Source organism: Phyllostomus hastatus, unplaced genomic scaffold (assembly GCF_019186645.2).
Source record: "Phyllostomus hastatus isolate PE091 unplaced genomic scaffold, TTU_PhHast_1.1 phas_contig_90, whole genome shotgun sequence".
Taxonomy (NCBI): Eukaryota; Metazoa; Chordata; class Mammalia; order Chiroptera; family Phyllostomidae; genus Phyllostomus; species Phyllostomus hastatus.
In genome coordinates, this window is record NW_025333984.1 from 13036574 (window position 1) to 13052402 (window position 15829).

The window sequence follows — 15829 nt, forward strand, 5'->3', positions numbered from 1 at the left end:
CAATAATCAAAACCCAAAGACAAACACACAGCCAACTTAAACAACAACCCGATACCAGTGAGCTTGGGAGATCAAGGAGACTGCACCACTGATTCTCACAGGTATTCTACCACAGAAGTTCACACTATAAACCCAGGGAGCCAGAACAGATCAATTTAAGAAGCTGAGGCTGACAAGAACAGTTTCACAAACAATGGGAAGACAAAGAAACAATTCCCAAATGAAAGGAAAGGAGCAAGCCTCAGAAAGAATGCTAAATGAAATAGAGGCAACTCAACTATCAGATATTGAGTTCAAAGCAATGATTGTCAAGAAGCTCAATGAGCTCACAGTAAGCTACCAGAAACTACAGGGAAGCTACAATGAACTCACTGGAAACTATATCAACATGAAAAAGGAAATAGAAACTATCAACAAAGGCCAAGAGGAAATGAAGAATACAATTTCTGAACTGAAGGACACAGTAGAAGGAATGAAAAGCAGGACTGATGAAGCAGAAGACCGGATCAGCAAATTGGAGGACAAAGTAGAAAAAAACACCCAGAAAGAGCAAGAAAAGGAAAAGAGGCTCAGAAAGAATGAAGAGGGATTAAGAGAAATGCAAGACAATATGAAATGTAATAATATCCATATAATAGGGATGCCAGAAGGAGAAGAAGAGCAACGGATAGAAAACCTATTTGAAAAAGTAATGATGGAGCCCTGGCTGGTGTAGCTCAGTGGATTGAGCACGAGCTGCCAACCAAAGTATCGCAGGTTCGATTCCCAGCCAGGGCATATGCCTGGGTTGCAGGCCACAGTCCCCAACAACTGCACATTCACGTTTCCCTCTCTCTCTTTCTCCCTCCATTCCCTCTCTAAAAATAAATAAATAAAACTTTAAAAAAAAAGAAAAGAAAAAGTAATGATGGAAAACTTCCCTACTTTGATCAGATAATAAGTCACACAAATCCAGGAAACACAGAGAGTCCCAATCAAGTGGAACCCAAAGAGGCCCACTTCAAGACACATCATAATTAAAATGGCAAAATGCCAAGAGAAAAGAGAATCTTAAAAGCAGCAAGGGAGAAACAGGAAGTAACATACAAGGGAGCCCCAATAAGATTAGCAGCTGACTTCTCAATGGAAACATTCCAAATCAGAAGAGAATGACAAGAAATAATCCAAGTAATGAGAACCAGAGGCCTGCAACCAAGGCTACTTTACCCCGAAAGGCTCTCATTCAAATAAGAAGCTTCCCAGACAAAAGAAGTCTAAAAGAATACACCTCCACCAAACCAGCTCTACAAGAGATGCTAAAGGGACTGCTTTAAGGAAATGAAGGAAAAGACAGATAGATAGATGGATAGATAGATAGATAGATAGGAACACAGGTACAAAAATGACAATGAATAAGTACCTATCAATAATAACCTTAAACGTGAATGGATTACATGCTCCAATCTAAAGACATAGAATAGCTGAATGGATAAGAAAGCATGAACCACACATATGCTGCCTACAAGAGACCCACCTCAGAACAAAAGATCTACACAGGCTGAAAGTGAAGTGCTGGAAACAAATTTTCCAAGCAAATGGACAGGAAAAAAAAGCCAGGACAGCAATAATCATATCAGACAAAATAGACGTTCAAAAAAGGGCCATAAAAAGAGACTCAGGAAGTCACTTCATAATACTCAAGGGAAGAATCCACCAAGAAGACTTAAACACTGTAAATATATATGCACCCAACATAGGAGCACCCAAATACATAAAGAAAATCTTAGAGGACTTCAAGAAACATATTGACAGCAACACAATTATAGTAGGGGATTTTAACACCCCACTGTCAAAATTGGACAGATCTTCCAAACAAAATATCAACAAAGATATTGTGGCATTGAACAATACCCTAGATGAAATGGACTTAACTGATATATACCGAGCCCTCCATACCAAAGAAGCTAAATACACATTTCACTTTTCAAATATACACAAATATTCACTTTTCAAATATACACAAATATACACTTTTCAAATATACATGGAACATTTTCAAAGATAGACCACATCATAAGACACAAAACAAGCCTCAACAATTTCAAGAAAACTGAAATCATACCAAGCATTTTCTCTGACCACAAGGGACTGAAAGTAAAAACTAACCCCAAGGGAAAAAAAAAAAACCAAAACACTCAAAATCATGGAGATTAAATAGCATGCTATTAAACAATGAATGGGTCAAGAATGAAATTAGGGAATAAAAAGGTTTCTGGAAACAAATGACAATGAACTCACAACAACCCAAAACTTATGGGACACAGTGAAGGCAGTCCTGTGAGGGAAGTTCATAGCGATACAGGCCTACCTAAGAAAGTTAGAAACATTTTAAACAAACAACCTAACCCTACACCTACAAAACTTGAGGAACAACAACAAAGACAGCCCAGAGCAAGTAGAAGGAAGGGAATAACCAAGATCAAGGCAGAATTAAATGACATAGAGACTAAAAGCACAATTCTAAGGATCAATGAATCCAGGAGATGGTTCTTTGTAAAGATAAACAAAATTGACAAGCCTTTAAGCAGACTCATGAAGAAAAAAAGAGAAAGGACCCAAATAAACAAAATCAGAAATGAAAGAGGAGAGATTACAACTGATACCACAGAAATACAAAGGATTGTAAGAAATTTCTATGAAGAACTGTATGCCAAGTAATTTGAAACCTAGGTGAAATGAACAAATTTTTAGAAAAATATAATCTTCCAGAAGTCAATGAAAAAGAAGCAGAAAGCCTGAACAGACCAATAACAGCAAAAGAAATTGAAGCAGTAATCAAAAAACTACCAATACACAAAAGCCCTGGACCAGATGGTTTCACAGAATTCTACAAAGCATTTAAGGAAGAGCTAACCCCTATCCTTCACAGACTATTCCAAAAAATCCCAAAAGATGGAAGACTCCTAAACTCTTTTTATGAGGTCAACATCATACTAATCCCAAAAGCAGATAAAGACACAACAAAGAAAGAAAACTTCAGGCCAATATCGCTAATGAACATTGACGCTAAAATCCTCAACAAAAATACTGACAAACCGCATCCATCAATACATTAAAGAGATCCTACACCATGACCAAGTGGGATTCATTCCAGGGATGCAAGAATGGTACAATATTCGCAAATCAGTAAATGTAATACATCACATAAACAAAAGAAAACACAAAAACCACATGATCATATCAATAGATGTGGAAAAAGCATTTGATAAGGTACAGCACCCATTTATGATTAAAACACTAGGCAAAGTGGGAATAGAGGGAGCACTCCTCAACATAATAAAGGCCATATATGAGAGACCTACAGCCAACATCATACTCAATGGGCAAAAATTAAAATCTTTTCCACTAAGATCAGGAACAAGACAAGGCTGTCCATTTTCACCACTTCTATTCAATACAGTACTGGAAGTTTTAGCCACAGCGATCAAACAAGGAAAAGAAATAAAAGGCATCCAAATCAGAAAGGAGGAAACAAAACTGTCACTGTTTGCACATGACATGATAATATAAATAGAAAATCCTATAGTCTCGAGCAAAAAGCTGATTGACCTAATAAATGAATTTGGCAAAACAGTGGGATACAAAGTCAATATCCAGAAATCAAAGGCACTTCTGTACACCAACAATGAAACAGCAGAAGCAGAACCAAGAAAAAAATCCCATTTGATATACCAAAAAGAAAAATAAAATACCTAGGAATAAACCTAACCAAAGAGGTAAAACACCTGCATTCAGAAAACTACATAACACTCAGGAAAGAAATCAAGGAAAACACAAACAAATGGAAACATATACCGTGTTCATGGATTGGAAGAATTAATATCATCAAAATGTCCATACTACCCAAAGCAATTTACACATTCAATGCAATTCCTATTAAAGTACCAATGGCTTATTTCACAGACATAGAACACTTCAAAAATTTATATGGAACCATAAACAACCCCGAATAGCTGCTGCAATTTTGAGAAAGAAGAGTAAAGTAGGAGGGATCATAACACCTGACACTAAACTATACTACAAGGCCACTGTAATCAAAACAGCCTGGTACTGGCATAAAAACAGGCACATGGACCAGTGGAACAGAACAGAGAGCCCGGAAATAAACCCAAGTCTCTATGGTCAGTTAATATTTTACCAAGGAGTCAGCAACATAAAATGGAGTAAAAATAGCCTCTTCAAAAAATGGTGTTGGGAGAAGTGGACAGCCACGTGCAAAAATATGCAACTAGAGCACCAACTTACACCTTATACAAAAATAAATTCAAGGTGGATAAAAGATGTGAATATAAAACGTGACACCATTAAAGTCCTAGAGGAGAACATAGGTAGGAAAATCTCAGATATTTCATGCAGAACCTTTTTTACTGACATGTCCCCTAGAGCAAGGGACATAAAGGGAAGAATAAACAAATGGGATCTCATCAAAATAAAAAGCTTCTGCACATCTAAAGAAAACAGTATCAAAATAAAAAGAGAACCAATTGTATGGGAAAACATATTTACCAATGATACCTCAGACAAGGGTTTAAGCTCCAAAATATATAAAGAATTTACACGACTCCACTCTAAGAAGACAAGCAACCCAATTAAAAAATGGGCAAAAGATTTGAATAGACACTTCTCCAAGGAGGACACACAGAAGATCCAAAGACACATGAAAAGATGTTCAATATTGCTAGCTATCAGAGAGATGCAAATTAAAACCACAATGAGATACCCCTTCACACCAGTCAGGATGGCCATCACAAACAAAGCAACAAACAACAAGTGTTGGAGAGGTTGTGGAGAAAAGGGGACCCTAGTGCACTGTTGGTGGGACAGCAGACTGGTACAACCACTATGGAAAACAGTATGGAGCTTCCTCAGAAAACTAAAAATGGATCTGCCTTTTGACCCAGCAATTCCACTGCTGGGACTCTATCCTAAGAACTCTAAAACACCAATACAAAAAAACCTTTGCACCCCAATGTTCATAGCAGCACAATTTACAATAGCTTAGTGCTAGAAGCAACCTAGATGCCCATCAGTAAATGAATGGATCAAAAAACTATGGTGCATTTACACAATGGAATTCTATGCAACAGAAAGAAAGAAGGAGCTCCTACCCTTTGCAACAGCATGGATGGAGCTAGAAAGCATTATGCTAAGCGAAATAAGCCAGGCAGTGAAAGACAAATACCATATGATCTCACCTTTAACATGAACCTAATCAACAAAACAAAGAAACAAGCAAAATACAGTCAAAGACACTGAAATCGAGGACAGGCTGAGAATGACCAGAGGGGAGAGAAGAGGGAATTTCAGGGGAGAATGGGAAGGGTTTACAGGAACAAATTTAAAGGACACATGGACAAAAACTAGGGGTAGGGTGGTAATGGGAGGGAAGTGGGAAGGGATGGGTGGGCGAGCTGGAATGGGAGTAAAAGGGAGAAAACTGTACTTGAACAATGATTAAAATAAAATTCAAAAAAAAAAGAAAACTTCTTGCAACAAATAATGGAGACCTTCCCCAATCTGGCAAACGGAATAGACTTCCAGGAAGTCCAGGAAGCTCAGAGAGTCCCAGAGAAGTTGGACCCAAGGAGGAACACACCAAGGCACATCATAATTACATTACCCAAGATTAAAGATAAGGAAAGAATCTTAAAAGCAGCAAGACAAAAGGAGAGAGTTACCTACAAAGGAGTGCCCATAAGACTGTCAGCTGATTTCTCAAAAGAGACCTTGCAGGCAAGAAGGGACTGGAAAGAAGTATTCCAAGTCATGAAAGGCAAGGACCTACATCCAAGATTGCTCTATCCAGCAAAGCTTTCATTTAGAATAGAAGGGCAGACAAAGTGCTTCTCAGATAAAGTCAAATTAAAGGAGTTCATCATCACCAAGCCCTTATTACATGAAATGTTAAAAGGACTTATCTAAAAAAAGAAGATCAAAAATATGAACAGTAAAGTGACAACAAACTCACAGCTATCAACAACTGAACCTAAGGAAAAAAAAATGAACTAAGCAAGCAACTAGAACAGGAACAGAACCACAGAAATAGAGATCACACGGAGCGTTATCAGCAGGGAGGGGGTGGGGGAGAGTGGGGGAAAAGGTACAGGAAATAAGGAGCATAAATTGTAGGTATAAAATAGACAGGGGGAGGTCAAGAATAGTATGGGAAATGGAGAAGCCAAAGAACTTATATGTATGACCCATGGACATGAACTAAGGAGGAGGAATGATGGTAGGAGTTGGGTACAGGGCAGAAGGGAATAAAGAGGAGGGAAAAAATGGGACAACTGTAATAACATAATCAAAAACGTTTTTGAAAAAATAATACTATGTCACTGTTAAAACTCATGCTTTTCAAGTAAATAAAAAATAAAAATTTTTTAAAAAGAAGAGAGAAATGACACAAGAGAGGTTATGGGCTTCACACAGGTTGCTCAGCAAAACTAAGAGTGGATTCCACAACTGTTAACACAAAGGCAGAAATTCTCTTCACCAGATGATTTTTATAAAAGGTCTCTTAATAGACACCCCCTACAAATAAGAAGGGTGGTTATGCAATCAGAGTTCTGAACTGTTGAACACATGGAACAATTTCTTTTACTTGGCGCTTTTAAACGAGGGATTGTATCTGAGAAAATTCAATCGCTATTTCCTAGGTCTATATTCAGTTCTTAGGACATGGTTAGTTTGGTTTTTGGTTTCCTTCAATCTGTTTTCTCTTATGAAATACTTCATTAATAATGCCATTGGTATATTGTACAAAAGAAAAAGAAACTTTCCAAAATTTACCATCATGAGCTTTGTTTCTTACCATGTGCCACTTTTCTAATTTCAACACTAAAAAAAAAAAAAAAGAAAAGAAAAAAGCAGTGGAAATTGGAACACTTAAAGCTAATAGCCACAAGATGGCAGAGTTTACCATTTCATTTTTCTTGTTTACATCCTTCCTTTCTTCATTCATTCATTTAAGAATCATTCTTTGAGTATCTACTATGTGTCCAGTGCTTTTCTAGGAATCAACAAATTACAAAAGAGTCACACTTTATGGTTCCTACCCTTAATGAGCTTGGGGAAAGGACACTCTGTTGGAAAGAAAAACACATCTGAAAACCTTTAAATGAAAGTACCCGTGATTATGTCTGAAGTGAGTGATACATACTGCTGTATGAATTCAGGAGCCAGAACAGAGAGGGAAGTCTGCATGGAGGAGGTAAGAGCTGAGCTGGGGCTCGAAGGATGAATAAAATAGACTGGAAAGAAAGAATAAATCCCAGGCAAAGGGACCAGTGTGAGTCATGCTATTGAGGTAAAAGTGAACAAAACATGTGCCCAGGTCAGTGATGACACTAACCTGGTTATAACAAAAAGATATTGGGTAAACAAGATAAAAATAAATTAGATCTCCATTGATTTTGCTAAAATTTTGCCCACCATAAAAGGTAAAGTTACCTATTAAGTCTGGCAATAACTATAGCCTTTAGGCTGGCAATTTGGTCTAGCTTCAGTTTCATTATTTGTAAAATGTGCAGGTTGGACAAGATGACCTCTAATACCACTCACAAATCTTATAAAATAGACAGAAAGATGGGGAGGTGGACAGGCAGGGAAATATGAAGGGAGGAAGAAAAGAGGGAAGAGGAGGGAAGTGGAAGGTAAGGGTGGGGAGGGGAGGAGAGGAAAAAGAAAACTGATTCTAAGTTCCCCAGCGATTGCCGTATGGCCATTGTCATGTTTCCACTGCAAACATAGTGATAGTCTAGGGCAGTGATTAGAGCTTGGGCTCTACTGTTAGCTAGACATTTGAAGTCTTGCATCAGTTACTTAATATCTGTTCAATACTAGGCAGGTTAACTTAGCCTCTATAAGCCTCACTCGTTCATTCAATAAATATGTATGTAAATACTAGTTGAATGGTCTAATCCTTACTATATGCTGAGACCTATGCCAGTCACTAGGAATAGAGAGACGAATAAGACAGACAAGATCCCTTCTTTGGAGCTTACAGTTTTGTAGGTGAAACAGTACAAAATTAATCACACAAGAAACTAGATAGAATTGCAATGAGTGCAAAAGTGCATAGTGCTATGAGAGCAGATATCCTAAAGGCCTAACCCAGTTTGGTAGGTCAAAGGTTCCTCCAAGGAGGGATAAGCCAGACAAAGCTGAGTTCATTTCAGGTCAAGCAAACAGCATGTGCAAGGGCTCTAAGGAGCTTGACACAGCAAGGACTGCAAGGCTACAGTAGCTGGAGCACAGAAAACTACTAAGTTAAGGGCAGAGGGGAGATGGGGATACGTAAGTCAACAGAATCTAGGTTATATACTGCCTTGAGGGCCCTATAAAGTCTGTAGACTACGCTCAAGCAATGAGATGTCTCACTTTCTATATTTGTAAAAGAGGGAGAATAGTAACACCTCCTTGAATAAGGTAGCTGTAAAGATTCAAGGTCACCACTGCCCTCTCCCCTCTGTACCTTCTTACTGAATCTGTCACCAAGTTCCATCAGCACTCTACCTTCAATAAATCTGTCCCCTCCAAAATTCATTTGCATCTCCAATGCCACCGCCCCAGTATGAGTCATTGTCTGAAGCCTGGACTATTGCTAACTGGTCCCCTGACCTCCACTTTTGCTCCTCTCCAATCCATTATCCTGCATCAACTCAAATGGTCTTACTAAAATGTAAATCTGATCTTGACACACCTTTACTTAAACCTTTCAGTGACTTCTCACTGCTCTTAGGATACAGATCAGATCCTTAAGACATGCTAATGCTGCTCTCTTCCCTGAGATGTACATTTCAGCTCCGCATTCCCACCCACTACTCACCCAGTTCATTCCAACTCATCTTTATTTCTCTTCTTCAGGGAAGCCTTCCCTGATCCCAGCCCACCATGTATTTCAGGGTCTTTTGTAATTTACTCACTGAGAACCATGTTCTGTCTCTTCTAATCACTGATCTCTGTAATTACAGTCACCAGTGTGATTTTTTAAATGACTGTTCCTTTCACTAAAATACCAGAACAAAAAAAAAAGCAAGGAACACATATTGTTTGCTCACTTTTGTACACGCAGAACGTCACCCAATGCTTGACATGTAGGAAGCACTCAGTGAATATCTGTTTACTGAATTTTCAAGATGTTGGCTACTGCTACAAATAAAAATAATTGTAAAGGTAATCATTATTATTATTGTTATTTATATTAAATATTATAATTATAAATATGCCATTTTATTGATAATTATTGATAATTAACCAGGAACATATAAGCAAAATGATGGCACAGACTATGTGGCTGGTCAATAAATACTCTAGCACCTTTATTCAGGGCCCCAATGTCTATATTTAGATCCGTTATTATTATATAACTATAGCTACAACCAGGCATGGTTATGAGATTCTGAAGTCAAACTAGACCTAAATCCTTGTTCCGTCCAATACTATCTTTGTGATTGCAAACAAGTTAGGCTTTCTGAGACAGTGTTCAGACTCAAGAAACTTTAATGAGATTATGCAGGGAAGGTGCTTAGCACGGTGTCTTCAATGTAATATACGCTCAAAACCATTATTGTTACATTTTACAAATTCTTGATAGTTTGAACAAATACCTATTAAAATGTACAGTGAAACCAAAATATCAAAGGGCCCATGAGAGCATAATGTCCCAGCCTGCTGCTGAAAACCAAACAAACAAAAAAAACTCCTTCATGATATATTGCAATCTACCTGCAATCAGGAAAACTAAAGGGGACTTTCAAGAAGACAAGAAAGGCTATAGAACATTGAGTCAGAGGCCTCTGAGAATGCAAATGCACTGTTTATTGTATGTACCATCATCTGGAATGCAAACACAATGGAGAAGGCCCCAGAGGGGTGGCTATCTTAATGGTAGCAAACCACTGAGGGTACCAATATAAAATTCATACTTAATCTAATCTATCCCTCCCCCTGATTCTCCAAAACTTATTACCTTGAGGAAACTAAATTAGTTGCCCATGTCCTTTGTTTGGAGAACTAGCTAACAGTCCATTTTCCTCCACGCAAACATTATCTGATGTGCTTAAGCCATTGCAGCTCCTTTGGACAGACACCTTTTAAAAAGGGATCTCTGGGTAGGAAAAGTCTTCACAATCCAAGGGATTAAATCTCAAATAGTGGAATCTAAGAAAATAAGACATGCAATGCATAAAATAGATTCTAGAAGAGCACATTGCCCTGTGTGCTCCAGATCAGGCAGTGATTAGCAGCAGGTGTTTGGCATAAGATAGAGGGGATTTCAAATCCAATTTCAAACCCTAGATCTGTAACATACTAACTGGGGGATCCAGGTAAATTAATTAAATCTGTTTTCTCAACTGTAAAATGGGGATAATAAGGATCTATCCTACCAGGTTTGTAGAAAAATTAAATGAAATGACATGAAGTCATCCAAGAAGAGCCTGATATAATTTTTCAAGAGCTCACATATTTTTATTTTTTAATCACATCTGGTGATTAAACAGAGCTGGCCACGGCCTTCTCTTTTCTGAAACCATGGCAGGCTCCTCTCAGAGAGCACTGGGGCATGTGTGGTCATCTGCCCTGTTTGTATTTCACGCAGAGAGTGGAAGGAGCAGCAATGATGGGAAGCCCAGACCTCTGGCCACTGGCCCCAATTGACTAGTAATAGGCACATGCAGGACATGAAGGGGAAAACTTACAAAGACAGATGAAAAGCCACCCTCTCAAATAAAAACATAAAAGCACAATTCAGTATAATTATGCCCAGACTTCTGCTGGGAGAAGTTGGCACACTAATGTTTTACATAAAAGCTACCAGGCTGATTAACATCCTGAGTCCTTAAGGGGGGCGGGGAGTGGGAAGCCAGTATTAAGCAAAAGGTTTCCTCTCTCCCATCTTCCCAACAACTACCCAGATGCCCCAGGCATCACCTTCCTTCCCAGTAAACCTCAGTTTTTCTGGCCCCTTCCATCTGTTCCCAGAAACCTCAGATGGATTTGGCTTCACACTTTTAGAAGCCTCCAGAGTTTTCCCAAGTCTTTCCTCTCTATTAAAACACACCTGTCCGTTCCCTCAAGTCCTTACTATTTACTAGATGTCAGTGATGTATTTCAGGGTGAAAGCACACTAATATTTTGATGATTTAATTTCCCACCAACCCCAGACCAGAGTTTCAAAGAACACATTATGAAAGATATTAAATCAGCAAATATTTCTGAGGGTCTAGTGTATACCTAGCATTGTGCTAGGTCCTATAAACCATACCAAGGAACAGAAGAATTGCCACAGTGGGTCTATCCAGCCCACTAGCAAGGTGCTAACATCGGCAGCAAAGAACATGCTGTGGAAAAAAAACAGGGGTGGACTATTCATGCCATCTTCCTGGCAGTCAATTTAGCCAAACATAACAAAAGTTTTAAATTTTTGCACAATCTTTGACCCAAGAATTTTGCTCCTAAGAATTTAGAATGAGGAAGTAATCAGAGATACATATATGATGCAAGTAAAATTATGTGTATTGCAGCATTATTTATAGTACCAAAAACTTGAAAATAATCTAAATATCCAAAATAGAGGATTGGGTAAATAATTCACTCTACGGACTTTCGGCCAAGATGGAGGCATAGGTGGACACACCGTACCTCCACGCACAACCAAGATTGGAACAACAACAATTTAGAGGCAGAATAACACCAAGAACTGACAGAGGATTTATCTGAATGGAAGTCAGACAGCCACGAAGTTGAAGTAGACCTGTTCAACCAGACCGGTAGGAGGGGCGGAGACCAGCAGCCAGGCACCAGTCCCGGTGCGGGTCAAGGCGCATAAGGCAACTGGGGGCACATAAGGCATCTGGGGTGCACAAGGTAGCAGCGGGTGGACGCTGAGTATGCAAGCAGCAGCTGGCAGACCCAGTGAGGCGGCAATTGTGGACCAGGGCAGAGCGCACAGCCCGGGATCCCATAGAAGGGACTAAGGTCCCACAGAGAACGGAGCTACCGCCATTGTTCCCTCCCACCTCCTCCCCCACATACAACGTCACAATCTAGCGACTGGGGTGCCCAGCCCCGGTGAACACCTAAGGCTCCACCCCCCCACCGTAACAGGAGCAACCAGACCCCCCCCCAAAAAAAAAGACACAGAGAGAGAGAGAGATGGCTGAAACAGAAGAACAAATCAGTGCCCCAGAACTCATCCTTTTAAGCGATCGAGAGATAGCCAATCTATGAGATGCATAGTTCAAAACACTGGTGATCAGGAAGCTCACAGAATTGGTTGATTTTGGGCACAAAGTAGATGAACAAATGCAGGTTACGATAAAAGAAATGAAGGAAAATGCACAGGGAACCAATAGTGATGGGAAGGAAACTGGGACTCAAAACAATAGAGTGGACTAGAAGGAAGAAAGAAATAACCAAACAGGAAAGAATGGAGAAATAGGAATTCAAAAAAAGAAAAAAAAACGAGGAGAAGCTTAGGAACCTCCAGGACATCTTTAAATGTTCCAACATCCGAATTATAGGGGTACCAGAAGGGGAAGAGGGAGAGCAATAGATTGAAGATGTATTTGAACAAATAATAAAGGAGAACTTCCCCAATCTGGCAAAGGAAATAGACTTCCAGGAAGTCCAGGAAGCTCAGAGAGTCCCAAAGAAGTTGGACCCAAGAAGAAACACACCAAGGCACATCATAATTACATTAGCCAAGGTAAAAATGAAGGAGAGAATCCTAGAAGCAGCAAGAGATAAGGGGACAGTAACCTACAAAGGAGTTCCCATCAGACTGTCAGCTGATTTCTCCAAAGACACCTTACAGGCAAGAAAGGACTGGAAAGAAGTCTTCCAAGTCATGAAAGACAAGTACCTATATCCCAGATTGCTCTATCCAGCAAAGCTTTCATTTAGAATGGAAGGGCAGATAAAGTGCTTCTCAGATAAGGTCAAGTTAAAGGAGTTCATCATCACCAAGCCCTTATTTTATGAAATGCTAAAGGGAATTATCTAAGAAAAGAAGATACAGAAAAAACATGTATAGTAAAAGGACAGCAAACTCACAATTATGAACAACCACACCTAAAGCAAAACCAAAAGAAACTAAGTAAACAACTCGGACAGGAACAGAACCACAGAAATGGAGATCACATGGAGGGTTAGCAACAGGGGAGTGGGAGGAGAAGAGAGGGGGAAAAGGTACAGAGAATAAGTAGCATAGATTGTAGGTGGAAAATAGATAGGGGGAGGGTAAGAATAGTATGAGAAATGTAGAAGCTAAAGAACTTATAAGTATGACACATGGACATGAACTAAAGGGGGGGGATGTGGGTGGGAGAGGGTGTACAGGGTAGAGGGGAGTGAAGGGGGGAAATGGGACAACTGTAATAGCATAATCAATAAAATATATTTTAAAAATAATAATTCTGCATCCCTATGACAGAATACTGTATATACATTAAAATGATATTAATACAAGTCTCTTTAAAGACAGGAAAAATCTTTTTCTTGCTGATTGTGAAATTTTTGTTTTAATTTTATGCATACAAAAAAGATTGAAAAGATGTATCCTAAATGTTGAAAAAATGGTTATCTCAAAATGATAGGATTACTAGTGACCTTTCTTGAGTTATATATTCTAACTATTCAAAAGAAACATTCTTTTCTTACTTGGAAGAAACAATGAAACAAACATCTAATTTCTAAATGTAATATTCCCTGAGAAGACTTTCTTATAACATCCAAGAGGAATGATACTGCCATCTTCTCCCAATGTAGCCATTTATGGTTTTGCATTTATAAATGTGTCTAACACTTATAATCCTTTTTGCTTCTGATTAGTAACTTCTTATGCTATTATGTTTTTTAATAATTGTACATTCAAAGGAAGCTGCAAGAAATATATAGGGAAGTCCCATGCACCCTTTCCTCAGTATTCCCCAACGTTAACATCTTATACAACTATAGTATAATACCAAAACCAAAAAATTGACATGGGTATAATCCACAGTGCTTACTCAGATTTCAAAAGTTACACATGTACACATTTGTGTCTGGATGTGTGGGGGTGTGGGTGTTTAGCTCTATATAATTTTACCACGTGTGTAGCCTTGCATAAGCACCACTACAATCAAGATATAGAACATTTCCATCACCACAAGGATTCCTCTCCAATTCCCTAACCCCTAGTAACCACTGAACATTCTTCCACCTCTATAATTTTGTCCTTTCAAGAGTGGTATACAAATGAAAACACACAATACGTAACCTTTGGGGATTAGCCTATTTTTTACTCAGCACAAACTGTCTGGAGATTCATCCCGGCTGTCACATGTATCAATAGTTCATTCCTTTTTTTTTCTCACTAAGTAGTATTCTAAGGTATGGATGCACCACTTCATTGAACCATTCATCTATTGAAGAGCATATGGATGTTTCCAGTTTTTGTCTATGACAAATAAAACTTCTACGAGCCTTGGCTGGCGTAGCTCAGTGGATAAAGCTCAGGCTGCGGACCAAAGTGTCACAGGTTCGATTCCCAGCCAGGGTACATGCCTGGGTTGCAGGCCATAACCCCCAGCAACCGCACAATGATGTTTTTCTCTCTCTCTCTATCTTCCTCCCTTCCCTCTCTAAAAATAAATAAATAAATAAAAACTTCTATAGACATTCATGTACAGTTTAAATATTTTTTAAATCTCAATTTATGTCACCCAAGAACCCAAGAAACTCTTCCTCCTCTGCACGAGGACTTGTTAAACAAATCCATGTTGACCTCACCCACACATGTACAGTTTCATGAGAAATAAGCTAGATTAAGAAAAGAACTGGAGCCCTGGCTGGCACAGCTCAGTGGATTGAGCGTGGGCTGGGAACCAAAGTGTCCCAGGTTCGATTCCCAGCCAGGATACATTCCTGGGTTGCAGGCCATAACCCCCAGCAACTGCACATTGATGTTTTTCTCCCTCCCTCTCTCTCTCTCTCTCTCTCTCTCTCTCTCTCTCTCTCTCTCCCTCCCTCCCTTCCCTCCCTAAAAATAAATAAATAAAATCTTTAAAAAAAGAGAGAAAAGAACTGGAGTTATACTGTATTTTCTCACTGAATAATACTTTTCAAATTTTCTTCCTCTGCCCCTGGACTGTGAGCTACATGGACACAAGGACCATAACTCAATCACCTCTACTCCTAGGTCAGGCACAGGGCCTCCCTATGGGAGGTGTTTAGAAAAGTAGGTGTTTAGAAAATGTCAGGATCTCTAGAGGTGAATGGGGCCCAGGGGTAGATGTTTTAGAACAAACTCCATAGATTATAATAGGCAGTCAGGGTTAAGAACTACTATTGAGCTAAACATACAAATACGCAAAGGGGGAGATGGAAAATTCATGATAGGAAAGGGTAGACTCAGAACGGGGGGATATTAATGTTCTGTTATCTTTCTGTGCCTTAGAAAGAGTTGTGTGTCCACATTAGCCTCTACACTGCACAGTAGGGAATCCGTATTTCCATGACTGTGTTTGAAAAGTGCTATTGTTGAATCTCAATGGCTGACTGGGGCTTTACCTATTTCAAAGGCCACCTCACACATCTTTGGAACCCCAGACACCTTCAGGAGTCTAATGGAAAAAGCAGTTGGCAATATGAATTACCTGGAGGTGCTTATTTGTTTAGATGAGATCATTATGTTTGTCAATGCTTTGGAGGAGAAGAATGATGACTTCTTGTATTACTGGATCACCTGGGAAACCCAGCCTAAATTGTCCCTTGACAAATGCCAGTTCTTCCAGACCTCAAAATATGC